A 7522-nucleotide genomic window follows, 5' to 3' on the forward strand; every position below is an offset into this window, starting at 1 on the left:
TATGGGGTATAGAAACTCCACCGTTGAAAATACATAAGTGAAAGAAGGTCTAGGCATGGCCGAATGGCCAGCCTCCCAAAGAGGGTTCAATCATCAAAACATGATTAAAAGATTGATTGAAAGATGAAAATACAATAGCAAAAGGTCCTATTTATAGAGAACTAGTAGCCTAGGGTTTACAGAAATGAGTGAATGATGCAGAAATCTACTTCCGGGCTCACTTGGTGTGTGCTTGGGCTGAGCATTGAAGCTTTCACATGTAGAGACTTTTCTTGGAGTTAAACGGTAGCTTTGGTGCCAGTTTGGGCGTTTAACTCTAGCTTTTATGCCAGTTCTGGTGTTTTGACGCCATAATTTTTATGCTGACTTGGAACACCGGTTTGGGCCATCAAATTAGGCAAAGTATGGACTATTATATATTGCTGGAAAGCTCAGGATGTCTACTTTCCAATGCAATTGAGAGCGCACCAATTGGACTTCTGTAGCTCCAGAAAATCCACTTCGAGTACAGGGAGGTTAGAATCCAACAGCATCTGCAGTCCTTTTTCAGCCTTTGAATCAGATTTTTGCTCAAATCCCTCAATTTCAGCCAGAAAATACCTGAAATCACAGAAAAATACACAAACTCATAGTAAAGTCCAGAAATATAATTTTTATTTAAAAATTAATAAAAATATAATAAAAGGTAACTAAAACATACTGAAAACTACCCAAAAACAATGCCAAAAAGCGTATAAATTATCCGCTCATCATTGACACGTGTCCAACACGCACTCTGCATGTTGACTCTCCACCTGCAAAATTCATCTACCTGTAATTATACCAAATAATTTATTTTTTAACAAAAATACTAATTTTTTTCATATAAAAAAAATTCACCTTAATTTTAATTATAACTTTATGAAATATTTATAGTAATAATTATTATATATTTTTTATTTAATTTTTTAATAAAAATTATATATTTTTATTAATTATTTCGTGCACCGCATGAGAATATTGCTAAATAAAATGGTATAAGAAATTAGAAGAAAATGTATTTATTAATCCAGCAAATAATAATTTATGTATAAAATATAAAATTTAACCAATCTACAGCTTTTGCTTTTGTAATAACATAAGTCTGAGTTTTGAAACTTGAAAATCATGTATAAAATATAAAATTTTAACAGATTATATTGTTTTAACTTCAAGAATGAATATGATACTAATAAATAAAATTATCGCAGGTAAATTTCAACAAAAACAAATCTCCGTAAATATTGCTATATGTTAATGAAAAATTATTCTACTTTAAGGACAGGTCGAAAACTAATCCACCATATAGAGGGTTGGCAGTGAGACGGGTTTTTGCTCTACCCAACTTTGCCCCCTGTCTTTAAACTTTTCAACTACATGCTCCACCTATACACGCCGGAAGTAAAATACTGTACCTTAACCCTCTCCTGCAAGTACCCTCCCCATCCCCTACTCACGCTCTAACAATTAAATAACCCTTTAAAATTTACAATTTATACATAAATTAAGATAAAAAAAATTAAAATTTATACATAAATTAAACTGCAAACATAAAATTCATATAATGTCAAATAACATGAAATTTAAAAAAAAAATTAATATATGATCACTACAAATTTAACATGAAGTGGATTAGCATTACTTTGAATTTCAATCTCAATATCATTAGGAGCAACACTATTTTTTTATGTGTCTTTTCTAACATTACTAGCCATAAAATAATCTTAAAGCACTTATATTAACAAATTTGAAAAAAATAAACAAACCATATATAAAGCACCTATTGAAAACACTGAGCAAACCATTGCAACATCAACAATTAAACTCATTGCACATATATAAATCAAATAAAATCACAAAAGCTCTAATTCTCAATTAACATATATAAACTATTGCAATATGCCAACATCAGTAATTAGAACCCAAAGTCAATAATAATTTAAAATAAAAAATATAAAATAAACTTTATATAATGAGAACATGCACACTTCAATGAAGAATCAATCATAAAATATATTTATTTTTATATAAAATAATTTTAAAATTAATCATGAAAAATATTAGTACATAATATGAATAGAAATCAGTGAAATACAGATTAGACCCACTGCACATATATAAACAAAATCGCAACATAAATTCACAATTTCATCAATAAAATTACAACACAAATACACAATTTCACCAAGTACTGATTCAATAAAATGCAGATTCAGTCATTCATAATGTGTGAGAGAGAGAGGGGAACCTACCTGCAGAGAGAGAGATAAAGGAGGAAGACAGCGATGCGCTCAAGGGAAAGGGGCTCCAGTGATATATAGACTCACATAAAGCTGTAGCAGCGACCAAGTAATGAGTTTGTGGAAGAAAAAGAGAAGAACTTAACAGACTTACAATGTGATGGGAGAGAGGGAGAGGGAGAGGAAGAGGGAGAGGGAGAGGGAGAGAGAGAGGGAGAGGGAGAGAGAGAGAGAGAGAGAGGAATTTACCTAGAGAAAAGGGGCTCAATAGGAAGAAGGCCGCGTCGGGCTTAAGGAATTTACCTAGAGGAAAGGGACTCAACAGAAAGGTAGCAACGGGCTCAGCAACGACAGTGATGGATTTAGCAGCGGTGACGACGAGATATGTGAAGGTAGACAATGACGGATCAGCAGCGATGGCGATGGGCTCACTGCTGAGGCAACAGGAGCTGTGACGGCAACGAGAGCTGTGAGGTTTTCTGTGGAGAAACGGAGAAGAAAAAGACTCTGGGTGAGGATGGCAGGGTCTATCTAGCGTGACTATGGAATATGGACTAAGGCTATCAATCATTGAATTTGTGATGTAAGGCAAATCCTAATCTCTAAAAGGTGTTTATATGTATATACCCTGGGGCGGGTACACTCTAAACCTGACCCCGTTCTTCCCCACTCGAACAATCGCCCTGAATGAAACCAACCCAGCCTCGAGTCGGGTTATTACCTGTCCTAACTGGGTAGGGACGGGTCGGGTACTCGCAGGTTTTGATATTCCTACCAAATGTAACCACGTATTGATATTCTATTTATTAAGGGTCAACTGCTAGTCAATGAATTGCTATGCATGTAAGGCGAGATTTGAACTCTCTAATACTTGCTTAAGCGGACAAGTAAGATAACCATTCAACAAATTTAAATTCATTAAGATAAATACTAATTCTTTTTTATATTAAAAATCCTTAGAATTTAATTTTAATTATAACTTTGTAAAATATTTATAATAATAATTATTATATATTTTTATTTAATTTTTTTATACAATTTTATGTATTATTCTGTAAAAAAAATACACTAATCTTGTACGAAAATTAAGAGTTCTTATTTGCCTTTTACACATATGCATTATGACTTTTCTTGAAAATTTCATAAGGAGACTTAAAATGTTTTGGATTTTGGGTTAGAAAGACACTTATTAATATAAGTATTCAGTTTATTATGTTTAAATTTTATTAGTATGGCTCTCATACTTTATTAGTTATTTCGTTAAGAAAAAAAAAATTCAGAATTAGTAATTTTAATTTATATTGATTAATATTTTTAGTTAATAATATCATACGTTTAATAATTTAATAATGTTATATATATTATATTTTTAATTAACATTTTTTAAATATTATTAATTAATTATTGATAAAAATAATAAATTATAATAATCATATAAGTAGTATTATCTTAAACTTAAACATTAGTAATACCAGATATTTATGGAAACATCATGAATTTGAACATTATATAACCCATAAGTCAAAAAAAAAAAATATAAGAAAATAATATTTTTTTGAACAGATTAAAAAAAATGTTAGATCAATTTTAAAAATGATATTTTCAATTAATTAGGAATAACTAAATTTTTGAATTTGAATAATTAAGATTAGCAACGTAACTTCTTTTAAACACACACTTACACTACGTCCTATTAAGTTTTGTTCCCTCTCATTGCGTTAACCATCCGCCGTCCAGATCACTGCTGCTCTGCTTCCATAGTGTGCAGTCGCCACCGAAGGGAGCTGCGACATGAGATGCGCGTCTGTTTACGCATGACACTGCTGTCGCTGTCTCGCGATCCCCGTGTTGCTGCCGCTGCTTCCTCGCAATCTCCATAGCATTGTTGCTGCTGTTGGCAATCCCGGGGAGCGCCACCGCTACTGCCCCACGATCCCCATAGCATCGTCGTTGCTGTCTCACGCTCTACTCCCGTGCAGCGTCGGCGATCGCTGACGTTCCATCCTCCATCGCACCGCGGCTCAGACCACAAGTCAAAGGCACCTCCTTCTGCAACGCGCAACGGCATCCACTCTCATCATTCGCGTCACGTAGCCTTATGAATCGCTGGTGCTGCATCCATCACAGCGGCAGGGGCACCTCCTTCCGCAACGCGGGGCAGCATCCACCCTCCATCAATCACGTCGCATAGTCTCACAGACCACCGCTGCTCCCTCCATCTCGCCGCACATACAAGTCGAACACCGAGCAGACCTTTCTTCTTCTATCCTCCTCTTTTTCTTCCTCTTGGATGTTTCTTTTTATTGTACATGGATATTTTTCAATATAATTTTTTGCAGATATTTATTTTAAGTTTAATGGATATTTTTTTATTGTATATGAATGTTTTTTTATTGCGGCGCTGAAGTTTGGCATTGCCAACGACGTTGATGGCGTGACAAAAGAGGGAAGAGTGGAGTGGCTGCCATGAAAATAAGATAATGGAAAAAGTGAAAGATGTAATTGGGAGTAAAGATGAGTAATTAGATTGGAATGTTTTATGTTTAGTAGGTCGGAATGCAAATCATATTGTTCATGTTGTTTGCATTCTTGTTGTCTACCTAATGGAATTGTAAATGAAATTAAAATGGAGAATGCTAGGGGGACAATGACTTTGTTGAATAATATGAACGAGGGGCCCTAGAAATTAGCCCAATTAGATTACTAACATAGGTATACCCGTAAACACCCCTCTTCAGTAAATCCTAGTTTTAATTTCTTAATTACCACCATCATAATCATTCCATCCACTCCTCCCTTCTTTGACCCAACAGTCAAAACCTTTCCCCTTCCCTACTTTTCAAACAACGTTCAGTAAACATTAGCCTTTCCTCACCGCCATTTGAAATGGCAATGACAACGGAGGACCTTCCACATTAGCCGCTTCTTTTCTGCAGCAACCCGGTGTCCATCCTGCCACTCGCCGAACGGAGCGTCCCCCGACGCCTCCATTGTGAAGACGAGCAGCAGCAGGTGAACATCCCTGGCCCCGTCGCGTAGAACTCGCCCAGAAATCACCAGCGTTGTCCTTTAAATGCAATCTCCCTAAGTTGTGGCCGTTGCATGTTCACGTCGCTTGGAGTCATTCTCGGATACAACAAGAAAAGTCGTGGGGTGTGTTTCCCAAATCATGTTGAAGGTGAGTAACATAATAACCATTTATTCAAGGTTTAGATGTTCATAGGAACTTTTATGTTCTGTTTTCATAGAAGGATTTTGCTGATTGCGGAAATTTGTGGGCCTGTTTGATTTCTCCAAGTGTTTGTGAACATTAGGAAGTTGAAAGGAACAATGACCTGTACATGTTTCAGAGCATCCGGTTTTTCGCGTCTTGTTTTTTAATGATTTACTGTATTTGAGTTTGTGTTGCCTCCGGGTATTAGTAAGTCAGCAATTCGTCTGAAGCACGTGTCATTTTTATTCATGAACGGATGGTTGAATTTGCAAGTTAATTGGTCCTTTTGATTTAATTAATACTTGGGCCGCAAAAAAATATACTAAATGCATGTTTAAAGTTGGGCATTGTGACATGATATAAAACATTTAGGAAGCAATTTCTATTGATACTAATATCTAAAGCCTATAAAGCTGATTATATTATGACTTGTGTTGGTGACTTTTGTAATCAGAAGTTCAATTTTGACTGTCATGCTTCCAGGGACCTTGTGTTACTTGTTTTTTTGTTATTTGCCTGTGTTCTCATAATGCGCACCATTGTTGGTGTTCTGCCGGTGATATTCATATTTTTTTTTTGAAATTACAGCAAAGATAGTAAAATCACATGGTTAATGGATGGTTGGACTAAAGCGAACTGTATGAAATTTGATGGAGTTTGGGCTTGATATTTTAGAAGTCTTTTCTTTATATGTTTCTGGTTCATGTGATTGAGTTTTAAATTCAAAGAATTAGGGATGTTCAATTTTGTAAGAAACAATTGATGAAAAAAAAGGTGGCTTTTAGTGGTAGCTTAACTAGATATAAGTTAAATTGGTTGTCAATGCTATACTTGCATAATGTTTGACGTCTACATATTTATGACTTTTTTATTTTTGATCATAGATGTTATAAAGACTTATGCTAAAATTTTTAAAATAATTCATAGTTATATAGAATATGAATCTGACACAGCAGATCGAAATAAATAGTGCGTTGCCTTGATTTTGCAAGTTAATTGGTCCTTTTAATTTTATTAATACTTGCAGCGGAAAAAATTATACTAGATGAATGTTTAAAGTTTAGACTTGTGACAAGCATTTAGGAAGCAATTTCTATTGTTACTAATATCTGGAGTCAATCAAGCTGATTATATTATGACTTTTGTTGGTGACGTTCGTAATCAGGAGTTCAATTTTGATTGCTACGCTTCCAAGGACCTTGTTTTACTTGATTTTTTGTTATATTGCGCACGACTGTGGGTGTTGTGTGGTTGATTTTCATATTTTTTTTTTGAAATTACAGCAAAGATAGTAATATCATATGGTTCATGGATGCTTGGATTAAAGCGAACGGTATAAAATTTGATGGAGTTTGGGCTTCATATCTTAGAATTCTTTTCTTTATATGTTTCTGGTTCATGTGATTGACTTTTAATTTCTACGAATTACGGATATTTAATTTTGTAAGAAATGATGGATGCAAAAAAGAGATGGCTTTTAGTGGTGGCTTAACTAGATATGAGTTAAATTGGTTGTAAATACTATAGTTGCATAATGTTTGATGTCTACGTATTTATGACTTTATTATTTTCGATCATGGATGTTGTAAAGACTCGTGTTAAAATTTTAAGAATAATACATAGTTATATAGAAATAATATTTTTTATGCGTGTGAAATTTTCTTTTCTAAATAATGCGAGTGGACTATTGATGAACATGTGAGGAAGAACCGAGAAAGCAATAGATGTACCTAGAGCCCGTTTGAGAAGTAGCAGAAGCTACTTTTTTTTTTTTACTTTTAAATTATGAAAAGTCACAATAAAAAAACTAAAAAACAGCAACAAAATATACATTGACATACATTTCATATTCATTTTTTATTTTCACCTACCATATGCACAATAAAACAACAAGTACTAACTATACAATAATTTCTTTTGCATTGCCATCAAGATTATTATGAATTAGAATTTTAATATCCATTCTCTTGTGTAAAAAAATTGTATTTTTTCAGTTATTTATCCAAACACTAAAACTTTAAAATAAGTACTTTTATAACTAAAAATCAAC

The sequence above is a fragment of the Arachis hypogaea genome, chromosome 19, assembly GCF_003086295.3.
Source record: "Arachis hypogaea cultivar Tifrunner chromosome 19, arahy.Tifrunner.gnm2.J5K5, whole genome shotgun sequence".
In the NCBI taxonomy this organism is placed as follows: Eukaryota; Viridiplantae; Streptophyta; class Magnoliopsida; order Fabales; family Fabaceae; genus Arachis; species Arachis hypogaea.